At 47.1% G+C, this 15,946-nt stretch overlaps 1 protein-coding gene across 5 annotated transcripts in view; it reads right to left on the minus strand.

The window, feature by feature from the left end:
- Positions 1-15,946, minus strand: part of FAM168A (family with sequence similarity 168 member A) — a 178,242-nt gene that overhangs the window by 28,945 nt on the left and 133,351 nt on the right. The window contains exon 1 of one of the 5 annotated variants that reach the window (XM_062567467.1): positions 15,124-15,284. The exons of the other annotated variants lie outside the window; for them this stretch is intronic. The gene's annotated coding sequence lies outside the window, so the exon portion shown is untranslated. Of the gene's footprint in view, positions 1-15,123; positions 15,285-15,946 lie in introns of those variants that run through there. 5 annotated transcript variants of the gene reach the window in all.

Below are 15,946 nucleotides of genomic sequence, written 5' to 3' on the forward strand. Positions count from 1 at the left end.
GTATTCCCCAAGCTGCAGCAACTGTTACAAAAAAGAGGAGCTCTAGCATTTGATGACCTACTCTCTTTCCTGTAGACCCTTCTATAGTTTGTCCTTTTTTCATCTGATAGGTCCTTTCCTTTGGTCATTAGCAATGCCTTACTTCTTACTCTTTACCCATGGCCATATGAAGCCAACGCTCACATTGGCTGCAAAGGCACCCACAGAATTTCCTGCACTGTTGTTTCCAGTTTTTAAACATCGCCGTAAGTACAGACCATCACTCAGATTTTGACTCCATACTGCATACGTTATCACAGAACTGTAAAACCATATCTCACACTCATTACTGCTGACACTCCAAGTCAGTAATACCATCTGATCCTACCAAAACTAAGACTTTAATTGAACTGTTTAAAAGGAGTCATTTATTCTACCTGCTGCTCCTGTGCATTCATGCTAATGGGAGATGGAAGATCTTGTGATGAGCCACAGAAAGAGACAGTGAAGTCCCATGTAGACAGCAGAAGAGTGGTGGAAGGGACAGGTGGGCTCATCCCCGCAAGGCAGCAGAGTTCTGGCTGTAGTGTGGAGCATCCCTTGTCCGGAGGCTCTCTCCTGCATCCCTTGGAGCACTCGACCAGACAGGGCATGTCTCCCCCAGACAACCTGCTGGAGGAAGCTGGAGCTTTCAAAGGTCAAATCTTTTACAAGTTTCTGAGATTGTGGAGCAAACACAGCATTTTCTCTTTAGATTTCTTCCCATTACAGCTCTGGCTACCTGATCTGCTTGAGCCTGGGTGCATCCTTCCCTTCAGCACAAGGTGCTTCGTATCATCTTCTTCACCAAGATGTGAAAATGGGCACTACTGAAAGTCACGGCAGTGGGAGAAGTACTTTTGGCAGGAAAGGTGATGGTGAGACCAGCTCTGGTCTATGATACCATGGCACATAGGATCTGCTGGTCTCCATTTCACATGGTCACACCTTTGATACAACCGCGTCCTGCCTGCCTCAATAAGATTTTTCCTAACTGGAGAGGCAAGGACGGGGGATGGTTGCTGGAGATAACCTGCCCTCCAGAGCTGGAGAACCCCAGGTTCTGCTGAATTAAGTAAGAAGAGAAGCGGATGTGCACAGAGCTCTGAGCTCTTGCATATGGGAACTTGTGGTTGCACTGCAGAACACATGAGCTTGAGGCAGTTGTCTTCATCATGCCAAGGAATCAAGCGATTTTATAAGACCAAAAAGATGTCAGAAAAATGGCAGTAGCACTGTTTGGGCATGTGCTGCCTTAATTCTCTCTCACTCAGAGAAATTTGTTTTTAGGCTATGTCTTAAGGTTCAGTATTGTTACGGGCTGTAGGCCAAAGGAGGTAATTCTCGTTTCCATTCCTATTTTAGTTCCACCTCAGTTTTATTTCCTGTCTATGTCCAGAAATCTCTCAGGCCACACTGCAGCTGTCTGGTTTCAGGAAGCATTTGTATGAGCAAAAGTCATCTTGAAAACTAGAAGCAACTGTCTGGAAATATTAGTAAGATAGTTTGATTATCTAAGTCGCATGCGATAAATAAAGCATAGCAACAGAACTTGACAGGCTGTCAATCACCATAACTTCTGGGCAAGAGACATGTGTCATATTCTTTCCTATGTTAAGACAAGTCTCTACGGTAAAGAAGTTCCTGAAAACTATTTAAGTCATGCAAAATTAATGCTCCCCGCAATTATTTACTTCCTTCTGTATTTGATTAATCCAAAGCAAGATATGCACAGCAGTAATGCTAAAATAACACTGTTTGTTGCTTCACAGAAAGATAAAGAAGCTGCTAGAGTTTTTCTTGAAACACCGACCTGCGGCTCCACCCTATGTAATAATGTTCGCTACGGAAATACCGAGCTGGAAGGATTCAAGTAATTTATGACAGCAGAAGACTGCAAAACTTAATGGAGACCAAGGCGTATTCCTTCAATTCCCCCTCGGGTAAGATCAGAGGAATAACACATCTGCATTTTCACACTTCCTCAGAGGAATCCCAGCCTTGGTGAAAACCTGCTTGCCATCAGTCTGTGCAGCTAAAGCCTCATATCCCCATTAATGACGGGTAACGACCAACAAGTCTGTCCAGAGCCGAGCAGAAATGACTAACGAGGTCACATTTGTTGGGAGAAGACTGATCTTTTTTCCTAGAGAAGTCCACATAACTGGAAAAAAAACCCACATTTTTTTTCAAGTCTATCTGCAGATTTCTCTTAGGAGAACACGTCCCCACCCAACTTCTTTTTCAGAAGACTGGGTAGCGCGGTCTGCATTGCAAAAAGTAAATGCTGATATCCCCCGCGATGTTTCAGCCCTGATGAGCTCGGCAAGAGGGCAGAGACTGCACTGAAACAGCCGGGGCTACACCATGTCACCTTTAAGTACATCCACATGGAGGATGAGCAGGGAGCAGCGAGCGTACAGAGTAAAGTCCCGGAGCCGAGAGCAAATCGAAGCAAGAAGGTAGTTCCTTACCAGTGAGCGGAGCTGAGCATGGGCCTGGGAAATACTGCTAAGGATGCCAGGAGCAGCAATTTGTTCCAAGGACAAACGCTGCAGAAGTAACAGCTGCGTTTCTAGAAGGCACCTCATCAGCTTCAGGACGTGCATTAACATTCTAGCAGCTGACAACTGTAGTGTCTTCAAAGCCCTGCTTGAAAACCTTCGCTGTTCAAAATCACCCAACAGCAGGATAACGTGAGACCCAAGCGAGCAGCATTAGGATCTCAACAGCTTTGCCAGGGTCATCCCCAGAGCTTGCTTAGGTCCCACCGCAGTGAGCAAGGACAAACAGCATCTTTTTTTTCTAGACATGGACATTAAGACTCAACGAGATGATGGTGTTTTCTGCACAGAAGGTCCACGCCAGAACTTGGATGAGGACTGCCAGTCCCTAATTCCCAAGTCGCTTACTGTGATGTGAAGTGGGGGGGGGGGCTATAAAAATTGGACCACAACATGTAAGACTGCGTAAGTCATCAGGCTGTAGGGACTTCTCCAGTCTTCAAGTCCTTTCCCGATTAATTCCTACCTCAGGAACTGCTTTTTTGACGGGTCCTGAGCACTGAGCGGAGGTTTTCACAGCGCTGATTGACATGCCAGCGGGACTCTCTGCTCCAGAGCAGGAATGGCCAGCTCACACCCCGTCGTTTTGGATGTGGAATTAAGACTGCTCTTTCTTTGCATGCATCACTTCACTTTCACCGATGCTAAATTTCATCACCATGCCATTTCACTCCGTCTCCTGAGAGGCGACTGCAAGCCTTCCTATTCGGCCCTCCTCTCTGCTGGCCTGAATAATTTAAAACCACAAGCAAAACTTTGTCTCCTCGGTCCGCGTTCCTTTTTCTAGGTCAGTTATGAAACCGCTGAACCAGCGCAGTTCCCAGCCCACATTGCTGCAGAGCTCCGCAACCCCCTTCATCACAAAAGCTCGCTGTTTACTCCAACCCTGGGCTTTTATCTTTTAAAAAATTATTCCTCTAGCAAGGAGCTCCCCTCTCATCCTGCAACCGCTTAGTTTCTTTGAGTAAATCTTTGCTTTTCTCTTGCGGAAAGCCTTTGGCGATGTAGTTTCCCCCATCCATATGTTTGCTGGCATCCTTGGAGAATTGCAGTGGGTTTGGGAGGCTTTGACCCATGCTGCCCCAAGACAGAGCTACTTATTTCCTTCTTTATCTTTGTTATTTTTAAAATGAGGACCTCAAAAGACATCTCAGTGCATGTTTTTCTTTCCTATGCAGTAATGAGGGTGATGGGTGACAACTACATCAGGCCCTTAACTAGGACAGGATCTTAAGTTTAAAGAGAGCAATAGAGAAACTGTTCCTCTTCCTGCTCACGCCGGCTGTAAATAGCTCATTTTTCCTCCTGTTGGACCGTTTTCACCTCTGTCTTTTCCTGCGTATGGTGCGACGTGCTTACCGGAGCCACCTGCTTCGGTGAAGGAGAGCTGGATGGAGCTTTGCTCGATTCACGTGGCTGCAACGGAATAATTAATTACAGTCTGAGTAAGTACGCTTCGTCCGAACCGGAAAAGCCCATCCGTCTGGAGCGCGGTATCCCACCGCCCCAGCTCCCGCCGGCGGGAACGCGCTCTCCTCCCACCGCCCGAGGACTCGTCCCCCTGGGCTCCGCCGAGCTTGCAACCGAACGGCGCAGGTGGCTGGGAACCGCGCTGAGACGCACGCGGAGGGCAGGAGGACGTCACCGTGCTGCTGTCGAATTTCAAGCGCCGGCAGCCGCTCCCCTTCCCGAGGTAGCCGGTTCCCGGGCACCATCTGCTTCTCCAGCCACGCGGGGAGACATCCTACGGCGACTCCAGCGACAGCATTTCCACGGGGCTCGTAACGGAGAGGCAGCCAGGCACATCTGCCTGCCCGCGAGCAAGTCGGAGCTCTTGTCTCCGCGGGCTGGCGCTTACGACCGGGTGTTTATGCCAACCGTGCAGAAACGCCGCTCGGTGCAACGTGCGCGTCGCCACCGCGTGCCAGGCTACGGGGATGGAACGGTCTTCTGCTTGCATCTCCAATGCCTTCTCTTGTACTTCACTGTATATACTTACTTATTTATTTTTCTTTATTTATTGTATTTTATTGTATTTAATTCCTCTCTTCTGACCTGCCCAGCTGGCATTCATAACAGCCAGGTCCAAACATTACGGTTTCGATGACAGTGGCATCCAGGAAGGGCCTCTACCACGTTAGATACCTACAGACGTGTCAGAAACAGGTCCGTGCCCCCAACTTCTCAACACGCAGGAAGATTGTGAAGAAAGGTTTACGGATTTAAAAGACCAGAACAAGCAAGGGATATCCCCATTGCACAGCCAGGAACACTGACACGCTGGGAAACCAACCGGGGTCCCACAGGTCTTCCAAAAGCTGAGAAATGGGCCTAAGTCGGCCCAGCTCGGGCAATTTGGCACAAGATTGCATGTCCGCTTCGTTCGCCACCGCTCCAAGTGTCATAAAGATGCATTTTGACAGCAAACAATTCGAATGTTTTGTGCGGCAAGATGCTGTTTTCCACTTAAGTGGATTTGTTGCTGCAAACACTGGTGGACCCTGTGGGACTGGCACTTCACCGATCAGGAGAGCTAAATGTTGAGCTACCAGCGTCAGAATTTTGAGATGTATTTTACAGACTTTGCAACATGATCGATGACTTTGCTGGCTCTGCAGCAAGGCGCTCACGGCGAAGGGAGAAAAGAAAATCCCCTACCTGGTCATGCAGCATTTTCCATTTCTCTTACTTCCGGGTGCTCTGATTTAATTTGCCAGTTGGGGACTTGCCCTACCTACGGCAAAGGCGGTATGGCAGGGGCGACGCCAAGCCCCCGGCCTCCCCAGCCCCGTGGCTCGTGTGTGCTCTGCAGAGTGCACCAACCCCAGCCGGGTTGGACTAGACGATCGGCGGTTGGCTAGATGATCTCCAGAGGTCCCTTCTAACGTCAACCCATCTGCGATTTGTGTACGTGTCTGTGTATCAACCTGAGCCTCCCCCCAAGTGCGTATGCAAGAATTAATGCTACAAAACCTGTCCAGTAATTAAGGATTTCTCTTAAAAAGCACCCCCCTTTGTGTTTTGCAAGCCATGTTCTCCCCTCACACTGGTATCATCCTCCCCATCTCATCAAGCCCAATTTCCAAAGCGACCTTCCTGCTTTTGCACTGAACATCTCCTACGCTCAAGCAAGATCTCCTGGGACGGGAGCAACAGGCAACCCCCGAACGCTCATTACGATGTTACGGGATCGGTGATTATCGCTGGGAAAAAGAAAAGAAAAGAATAAGAAAAGAAAGGTCAAGTGTCCGCGGTGCAAATCCGGAGCAGATGTTGCTTGCAGGCACCCTTGCCACAAGGCAGATAGCAGGAACGGTGGAAAAGAGGAGTGGGACCGCCGGGAAGAGGGCAGGCGCTCGCTCCCGGAGCGGCTCGCTCTAGCCAAGACGCCGGGCGACAGCTACTTCGCGCACCCTGTCGCCGTACGGGGCGGCGGGAGGCAGCACGTGTCTGCAACGCAGCACGCGGCGCGGCGGAGAGTTACCCTGGATAAAACCTCACCGCGATAAAACACCTCGCGCTGCAAGAAGAGGCCGAGCTGGAGATACATTCGGGAAGGCTGAGGGTTTAGGGTTCACAACGTCCTAAACTCGGAGGTTGCGTTTTTAAATGCTAATTAACTTGAAAGTGCCCATATGGTATTTTGGACATTTTGGACTCCGACCAAGCCAGCGAATTGCTCTCAAATACGTTAGCTTCAGACAAACGCAGCGGCAGATGGAGCGCGCGCCGAATGTCAACACAGCCTGGTTTTGGGTGCTAAAAGGCTTAACGGGTCTCTCGCGCGCATTTGGGCCGGGAGATTAGATGAAATCACGCCTGGGGGACGCCGAGATACGTAATATTTGAACTGGCAAAACTCCACGGCGGCACGCGAAAAAGGGCTCGAGCAAAAATAAAACCTAAATTCTCCAGCTAAAGCGTGCAAAATTTCTTTTCGAGGAAAGAGGAGGAATACGGTGTTCCCACAAAGACTGTGTGCCCGGAAATTGTTATTTTTCTCATTCCAGCTGGGAGACGGCTCCTGCCCAGCCAGCAAAAAGCCAGGGAAGAAGAGCAACAGCTTAGAAATCACGTGGCTACATAGGATCGAACGTTCCCCTTCCACCAAATGGATTTTAAAATCTCGTTGCTCAGTGAAGAAGCGGGGGAACCGCGCGCTCTCCCTGCGAGCCCTCTCCTCCGACGGCAACTCATCTCAGCAGAGAGGCTCTCCGCCCGCGTGGCCAAAGAAAAGAGCAAGCAAGCAAGCTGCAATGCAAAAGGCTTTTTTTAAGGTGATTTATCGCCCGGATAAAGGCAGAAGAGGAAGGCGCAGGCAGCTCCTTCCAGCTCACTCGGGCGGGATTGCAGCACCGGACCAGGAGGAAAGCTCCGCGGTGGAATCGGGGCCGCCTGCCCACGTGCGAAACCAGAACGGGTTTTAGCAACGCATCCTGTTTCAGGGAGGTTTTGTGACTTTTGCTTTAGCGCCCTTAAAGGATTTGGAGATTTTTATAGCTTGCTCCTAAGCGGTCGCTCCTCAAGGATTAAATCCGGGAGCCAACTCCCAGGCAGAACTGCAGGAGACTTGCAAGCAAGTCCGTAAGTGAAGCCGTCTTCAGCCAAAAACACTCCTGGAAACAAAAAAAAGGAGCCAGCAGCTCCCTTCAGGAACAGCAGCGATAGCAGGATAGCAGTGCAAAAGAGGGAAAAAAAAAAAAAAAAAACTTCAGAAGTTTGAGGAGCAAAATAAAAATCAGATGTTTCGCATCGGGCTCCTCTCATACCGCACATTGCTGAGCAGATCAAAAAGGAGGCAATTAGCAGTTTTTGAACTCAAACCAGTAACTTACTGCAGTTTTATCAGCACAACTGGAGGGTTTTTGTACCAGCTTCGTTAGATAAGGAGAGGAAAAGAGCTGTTCACAGGAATCTCCCAGAGAGCATTAAAAATTGCTACAGAAAACAGCCATCAGCAGAAAGCTTCCCTCAGTTCATTACACCAGAATATACTTTCCAAGAGATGTTTAGAGGCACTTGAAACTGAAAAAATGGTAGTATATCTGAATAAGTATGAAATTTTCCCACTATTTCTGCAGATTACTTTCTGTGGGAAAGCTCCCTACTCTAGGAAACGTCAGAGACGTGGTTACTTTTATGCACAGAGGCTGCCCACACCTCGTTTCGGGGAGGACTTGCCCGAACCTTGGGTTTGGGTGCGTTTGCAATGTGGCTGCGTTTAATATCTCATTGCAATGAGGACTCTGCTCTTGGTCTCAGCTTGTGAAGTCCTGTATGTCGTTCATCACGGGCTGCATAAGGGCAGCGAAACCAGAACTCACCACAGGTTTCTGCTTTGCCCTCTGTGCACGTTAACGTGAATACAGTTGAGAAATGAAGGGCCAGCTGAGGTCCTCCAAATTCAAAAAATAGCTGAAATGTGACAAGTATGTATTTATCCTTGCATTTTTTTTCAATATCAACATTTCTGGCAGAGTATACAGTCTCTCACAAAAGATTCCAGCAGGCAACGGTGGCACCCTCTCCGTAGATCTCCTAAACACCTCCTCCGCCTGCATTGCTGACTCCCACTCCATCACAGCATGCTGGAGACCTGCTGTCATCCACAAAGCCCTTTATAAACCGGCCTGCTTCTGAGAAGGACATGCATGAACAGCACATATCTTACTGAACAGGGTTATTTTTAAAGCTATATGCAAAGAATATATTTAAATGTTATTCTAAAGCCTCAGAGATATAAAATACTACAGCATTTTTCCCTCATCTCCCCAACTTCTTTATGGATATGGTGGCAAAATCCACTAGAATCGAAAAAAAAGCAAAAGCTTCAAGAGTCCTCAAGAGAGAGACTGCCCCAAGGGGACTAAGAGAAGTTGCAGGGAGAACCAGTTCTGCTTGAAGACCGTTTTCTGGTTTGAACCCATTCTCTGCTTGATATATTTTCAAAGCAACCAGAAATAGAGATTCAAAGGTGCCAAGAAGACAGAATCAAAGGAGACAGTGTCCTTGCAGCCAGCCCATCCTCCCAGTGAAGAGACAACCAAAGCAGAACTCCCTTGAGGAGAGGGTCACTATCTCTGGAGCATCTGTGCTCCATACAGGACACTTTGAGGATCTCTTAGTCATTAAACTTTCCTTTCAGTTTTAAAAGATGTGAGATGCCCACTTAACATCAACCTATCAAAAAATAAATACGCATCCAGCTAGAAATTCCTTTTAGAATGAATAATTTTTACATGGTTGCAAGCTGCATATCAAAAATACCCTCATGCTAGATTATTTCTCCTAGAATTCTTTTTTTGACCATAAGTATACAAACTACCTGCTTGTTTTCCAGCAGATTTTTTTAAGGGACATGCTATATGAAAGACACCTTGAATTAGCTTTCTTCTGATTAGCATAGCTAAAATCAGCCTCATAGTGACCAAATGAATTAAGTCAACAAAAAAGAGCCTGCTCCTTAAAACCCAAAGGGACCTTTCGTCATTAAGTTAAACCTCACCAAAAATGATGAACCACTTTAGCAATACAACGTGAAAAACCACGGCAAGAACGAACATCACCTATGGGCCGACGAGCACAAGGAAGGTTTCAGATGATGTGTTTCCATGCACATGATTCACTAAAGAAAGCTCCTGATCAGCAGCCAGATCTCCTGTAGAAGCCTGATTTTATCAGACCGATTTGAGACAAAGTGCCCTTATGAAACACGCTTATGAGGTTTTGCTCCTTCTTTTAAACCCTAGCAAGTGACAACATCAGGTCCCTTGGCAAATGTCTCTCTTGCTCAAATAACCTTTGGGTTCTTTAATAGCCAGTGCCTGCTCAATACTAATGAACTTACATAGATTTGTAAGTGCCAAATCAATACATTACGATTAATTTACACTGAGTCATTATCTTGCAATATCTTCTCCTTATGTATCTTCTTCTAGCAAAGAGTCATAGAGAAAACTGCAATGAAATAATAGCTTCATTTTCATAGAATCAGTAAGGTTGGAAGGGACCTCTGGAGGTCATCGAGTCCAACCGCCCTGCTCAAGCAGGGTCACCTACAGCATGTTAGGCAGGGTTGCATCCAGGTGGGCCCTGAATATCTCCAGAGCAGGAGCAACAAGGATTCCCCCCTTGCTGAAGCCCGGGCTTGAACCAGGGACCTTTAGATCTTCAGTCTAACTCTCTCCTCACTGAGCTACTTTGGCAAAACCATAAGCTCACCTGCATCCTCATGTCAGTAATGAGTCATACCTAAACATTCATCCCAAAATAAAATAAAATGACATATTCATACCCTGAGATCGATATAGATATAGCCTTAACAGAAGTTATAAGACCTGAGATCTGAAACACAGCAGAAGTTAAGACGAGTCGTACCAGCGCTATTGAAAACAAGGCTTTCTGCCCAGCCGTAAGCTGACACGCTGGCACTACTGAGCTCGTACCACAAGCCAAGCGGCAAAACGATTCATTTGCAAATAGCGAAGAAATTGAGAACTATACCAAGAACGGGAACACCCACCTTCAGAGTTCCCCTTCGATTTTAACAAGCTCACGAGAATTCTTTGAGAACTCTGGTAGTTTTTAATTGTACATGGGAAGTATCAAAGTGAATGTGTTTCACTCGAGGAATTTCATCTCCAAACCGCACTGTTTTCAAGAAGCCTTCACTGTTCTCAAGGGAACCGCTCGTGAACTCAAAAGTTACTTATATTCTCTTAAAATAGCTCAGTTGAAAGCAAGTGTTGGGGTCAGCAGAATTACATATAGAATAATGAGGAAATCCATAATCCAGTTTTTCTCATGGAAAAGCAATAGCAATGCTTTCACAATACTCAGAAAGATGCAAGAGAAAAATTATGGGGAAACACTGACTAAATTACTACTACATAAATCTCAGGGCAGGACAAGTCAGAGCAAAACGTATTTCTACATTTAGACAAGAGATCAGCATTCAGTCACGCATTCTCATCTCCCTCTGCCCCAAGGTTTCACACAAAATGAAACTGCAGTTCTGGCTTCAGCACCAGTTTGTGTCTTGCCCCAGATCGGAGTTTACACCTCTCTCCTTTATTTTGTACATCAGAGTGCAGGTCACCTTCTTTTCTGATCCAGGTGTTTTGTGACTGCAGCCGTGGAGCTTCCCCATCACATCCTTCTCAAGGATGTGCTTGGCTTTGAGCAGATGTTTTCCACCTTAGAGGCATAGCAGAGGACAGCTGTTTGGCTCTGTATGGTGGCCACCAACTATCATACACGGTCGTCCTCTGTCTCTGGTCACCTCTTCTGTCCCAGCCCCTGTTTGCAATGTGCCAGGCAAGGCCTGCAGCTCAAGTGGCCTCATCTTCATGTCATTAAGTTCCATCATGCCAACTGGAAAATGGAGGCAGGAAAGACCATGGAAGCAAGAGGTGAGGCAGGACCTAATGGAGGTGCAGTCACACAAAAGCATCTCAACTGCAGACAAGACAGTGCAACTGCTTGCCTTGTCCAGGATAAAAGATCCTTGGGAATCAACTTTTTGTCCAGTTTCACTGGCAGCTGGCACTACAGCCTCTTCCTTTTGCAAAAAAAGAGCGTGTTTTTAACTCTTCATGGCTCCACTGCCCCTTTCACAACCCTCTTAAATGCACGGTCTAATTTCCTCTGCATACTACTCTCCTTACTTGAATACTCAGGTCCTCTTTTTGTTTTACTTTCACGGAAATTAAGCTTGAAGAGGGACCTCACAGCATTTCGACCAGTGCACGCTGGAGATGGACAAGGTAATAAGTAACGCCCTGCCTGGCATGGGGACCGTTAATTCCATGAGTGGTTCTGGGAAAGTCCAAAGGAGAACTCAAAGCCTGCTTGTAATGCACAAGGGGAAGAAGACAGAGAGTTGTCACAACCATATTTGGTGAAAGTCCAAAACCTACATCCTTAGTGAATGAATTGAGAAAAAAAATTGAAGACAGGAAAATGGGAGAAATTTTGCATTAACCACAGAATCACAGAATGCTTGAGGTTGGAAGGGATCAACTTCTCTGCTCAAGCAGGGTCACCTAAAGCATGTGGCCCAGGACCATGTCCAGATGGTTTCTGAATATATCCCTCAATGGAGATATGGTGTCTGACAGTACAGTGCCCTCTCAGAGATCTTAAGGATCTTATGGCATCTTTCGGAGTTATCTGCCACCCTCAACCACAGACAGTTGACATTTGCTTCCTATTAGGTCTCTGGAAAGTGGAGAAGTTCTTGCACATCCTGAGAAGAAATGGAGAATGAAAAGATTACCCATCATCACAGGAGACATCCCTAGGGCCAGCTATGTAATTCTCTCTTCGTCAAACGCTCAAGAGCCAACTACACTCTCAGCTTTTCCACTGTTCTTCCACTAGGAGGAGAGGCTGAGGGATAGCACTGAACAAAGTCCCAAAGAAGGAATGAGTCCTTCTGCTCCCCACTGAACCGAAATTTCTTTTAGCTCTGCCAGAGCTTGGCATTTTCCAGGGATATCAAGTGGACCAAGAAATCCCACTAGTTGCAGGTAATCCATTCACTGTGCTGTAGTTTACACATCCCATCATATATGGGCAAAGGAGTTACAGAAGTGGCATTAACTGTAATTTAAAATCCTCCATCTGAGAATAAAGAGAATTGGAAATAAAGATTAGCACTTCTTTTTCTCCAAAAAAAAGTGTTTCTTGAAACCAGAATACTCTTTCTCACCATTCCTTACTCTGGAGATTTGTTTCTCAGGATGATAAAAACGGTGCTCAGGAAACAGTTCTGTGAAGTGCGGTCGCCGGCAGAAGAACGTTGCCATCAGGGGTGAATGAAGCCTGCAGCCGAACGAGCTGCAGGGAGCTCCTCCCGCCTGTAGACTCCATCAACGTTTGGATTTCCAGAGCTTGCTGGGCATGTCTTCCCACCGGGGTGGCTGCGGCCTCGAAACACAGCATGGGAAATTGAGAGGTGAAAAGAGCTATCTGCCTGCCGATCTCATTTGTATGTATTTGTGGGTTTTTGTCAATGCTCCACTGCTTCCCTACGTTGTCCAATCCCGTTTTAAACAGCCAAAATTCACACTAGCACCTTTTCTGGAGACAGGTCCACAGGGCTCAGCCCACCAGGTCGCTTTTCTCTCCTACTGCGCTGCCTACCACGCTTCCACCGCGTTTCTTCTTTTGGACGGCGCTTCACTTGCCAGCACCCAGCCATTTCTGCTCCCGTTTAGCTGTGACTTAGCTAAGGAAGCACTGCTCCATCTCCACTCTCCATCAGTTTGTCAGTATTTTTGTTGGCACTGAGGCTGCGGGAGCGGAGCTGGTGCCCTTGGAGGAATCCCAGTAGCTCTGCGCAAGGACGCAGAGGGTCTTTGGCCGCTCTAAGCTCTTTGGGAGCTGCCGTATCACACGCTCCCATACAAATTATCCCACTCTTTTCCATCGTTCTTACCAGTATTGTTTCACGTTAGCCGCTGACATAAAGACCTGCACACCCAGGGCTGCAGCACAAGCTGGTGTGAGGAGGATCACTCATACTCCAAGGAGTTTCCAAATGGAAAGACGTGCGTGTGCTTTAGCTCACTCATCGCTTCCAGCCCCACCACCTCGAGCAGCCAGGCGCAGCCTGCAGGTGCTCTACCGGCCCGGGTGGGTCGAGCGATTCCCACGCGGTTAAATCAATTTACAGAGGGCCTGGAGAGGCTGGGGGACGCCTGCAGACAACGCACGCACCCGCCATGCGGACTGATGTGCTTCGCGCCTGCTCTTGAGCCACAGCAAGTGTATTCGAGCAGCGAAACAATGCCAAAAAAACCTGGAAAAATCAGCTCTTCCCAACGGATCCAGCATAGCCAATAAAATGCAAAGTCCCACTGCAATATGGTTTCAAGGCAGTGGAGCCCTGTAAAGACATCTAAAGCCCCTCAACTGGCTGACTTGCAAATGTCATGGAGAAGAGATGACCTGAAGCCAGTTCATCACTGTCACAGCTCCGGCTGAATAAGTTTTAACTTTTCCTCTAAGCAACCTCCTGCTTAAGTACAATAAAAGATGCATGAAGACAACCATTGCTTTTTACAGGAGGTTTTCTTCCCATCAAAAATAAACGCGTAACACCTTAAGAGTTTTAATCTCAAATAGATTTCCAAAGGGCTCCACTTGCTATCAGTCATGATTAAAGATGCTTTTAATAAGTCAAAATAGGAAATGAAGCTTTATAGCAGGATATCTTGTGCAAAAGGAGGAGATTTTTATTCCAGCTAACCTAAATTATGAGGCTAATTTGGAAAGCCGGTTTTCTTCTTTTAGAATAAATTGCCTTTCATGTGATTAGGGCAAGAAAAACGCAGCACAGGCTGTAAGATAGAGGATGCAGAGATATAATAAGATAGTGGAGGCAGAGATACAACTGCTTAGAACAGATCAAATTCTTGTGTTTACCATTTTCTCGTGTTACTTGGTTCCAGGTAAACCCAACCTCCAGCATGCGAGGGACAGGGAACGGTGAGGTGCGGTCATGCCAACCCCAGGACCTCTGTCCAGACCCTGCCGCTGGCTGGCAGCAACGAATCAGATGTTCTCCCGCCCCGAAAACATTACTGCCAATTTGTGGCACGGTGGGGGGAACCGAAAGAATGGGCTCTCAAAGAGTTGCGTGAAACCACCAGAAGAACCGCAAGTCACTGGAGGAATTTATTCGAAGAAGTACACTTTGCTCTTTCAAAGGCAAGAGCCCTCTGGGGTCCACCAGACAGGTTTGATGACAGCGCTCTCTTGGACTGGTCAGATGGAAACAAGCAGTTTCTGCAACACCTCTACTGAACAGCACAAGCACATCAGGAAAAGAATTATCACATATAGGATATTGCACGTTCCAGAGACTACCTATAAATGTTCACTAAAATAATTCAAAGGGTTCAATAATTACGAAGTAGTGTATCTGCAGTGCCTTGGCATCTTCTGTGCTGTATGAGATACAGAATAAATTCAGTGTATAATCTCCAGTAACCTAAAAAACTGGAGGAGGCTAAAATACATTTATGACAACAGCCATAGAGGCGCTTCTGTCTTGCACGGACACCGGACAACAACACGATCCTGAGAAGATGCATCTCACATGCCCGGAGCCCATACCGCAATAACCACATGGATACTTATTCCCTTGTACCTCCAAGTTTACAGCTTCCTAGAGGGCCTCCCACACTCTGCCTTTGCTCTCTCTTCCACATCTAAGCCTTTATCTTGGATAACCTAATCTAAAAATGCAAATGTAAATACCATCTCCGTGCAGGTTATTGCACACTTTCCAGCTACGAGCTGTTGACACAGCACCTTGAATGTACTCAGAGGGTTGGCCACGTGATGGATGATCTGGCCAAGGAGGTAGACATAGCTCCACCTCCACCAAAGCCATTCTCACCACTTGCTCTGCCCGTTACTCCGGACATCACCAAGAGCTTCCCCTGAGCTAGGACAGCTCTCTCGCGCCCAGACTACGCCCAAGACTTCCAGGTTCGCCTTGCTGAGACCCCTGAAGCACAGCCTTTCTCACCTCGCTACGTAGCTACACGTCTCATCCGGCGTCTCAACTGCCGCAGTCCCTTTTTCTCTCAATTTGACGACCGCAGCCTCACCCTGCCTAGACGCACCGGACTGCCGCCGCACGGTCCATTTGCTTAGCTCGTCATTAAGGCCAATGAAGAGCTCTCGCTGCAGACGCAGCTATTAATAGTCGCTCGTCCACTGACGTGCACCTCTCCGACTGCAAATTCACAGCCGGTCCTTGCCCTCCTTCAAATCTCTCTTCCCGTCGCAGACAACCCTGTCATTCTGCTGAAAAGCCCGCATTTTCATTTTTGAATATTAAAGGCTTTTGTGTCCTAGCCTTCAAAAGAGAAGGAGCCAGCAAGGAACAAACAGTTTGAGCTCTGAGTATTTCCCCGTTCGGCTCACAAAAAGCAGAGAGGTGATATTCCTCCCCCCTCTTGATTCTTGCCTGCAAATTTTAATTGCTTTTCTGACATCTACAGAATGTAATCTTCTTTCCTTGTTGTTACTAGGATTAGGGCAGTGCAGAGGTAAAGCTATTTTTGATTAATATGGAAATCAGAAATTACTTTCAAGAGAAAACGGGGGACTGTTGCTAATACTACTTTATCTTTGGGGAATTATAAACCTAAAGAGTAACAAGAGCGAGCTTGCGGATCACTCAGGCTACCAAGCTCGGCAAAATATGCTTCAAATATCTAAAAATCTATTCTGAGGGAAAGATGAGATTAACATACCTAAGAAAGGGTTTGAGCTGAAGACAAAGAGTTCAACTTCCACAGAATCGCAAACACCAGTTTATCTAGAAAAGGCAGTGAGACCATATG

The sequence above is a fragment of the Rhea pennata genome, chromosome 1 (genome assembly GCF_028389875.1).
Source record: "Rhea pennata isolate bPtePen1 chromosome 1, bPtePen1.pri, whole genome shotgun sequence".
Lineage (NCBI taxonomy): Eukaryota > Metazoa > Chordata > Aves > Rheiformes > Rheidae > Rhea > Rhea pennata.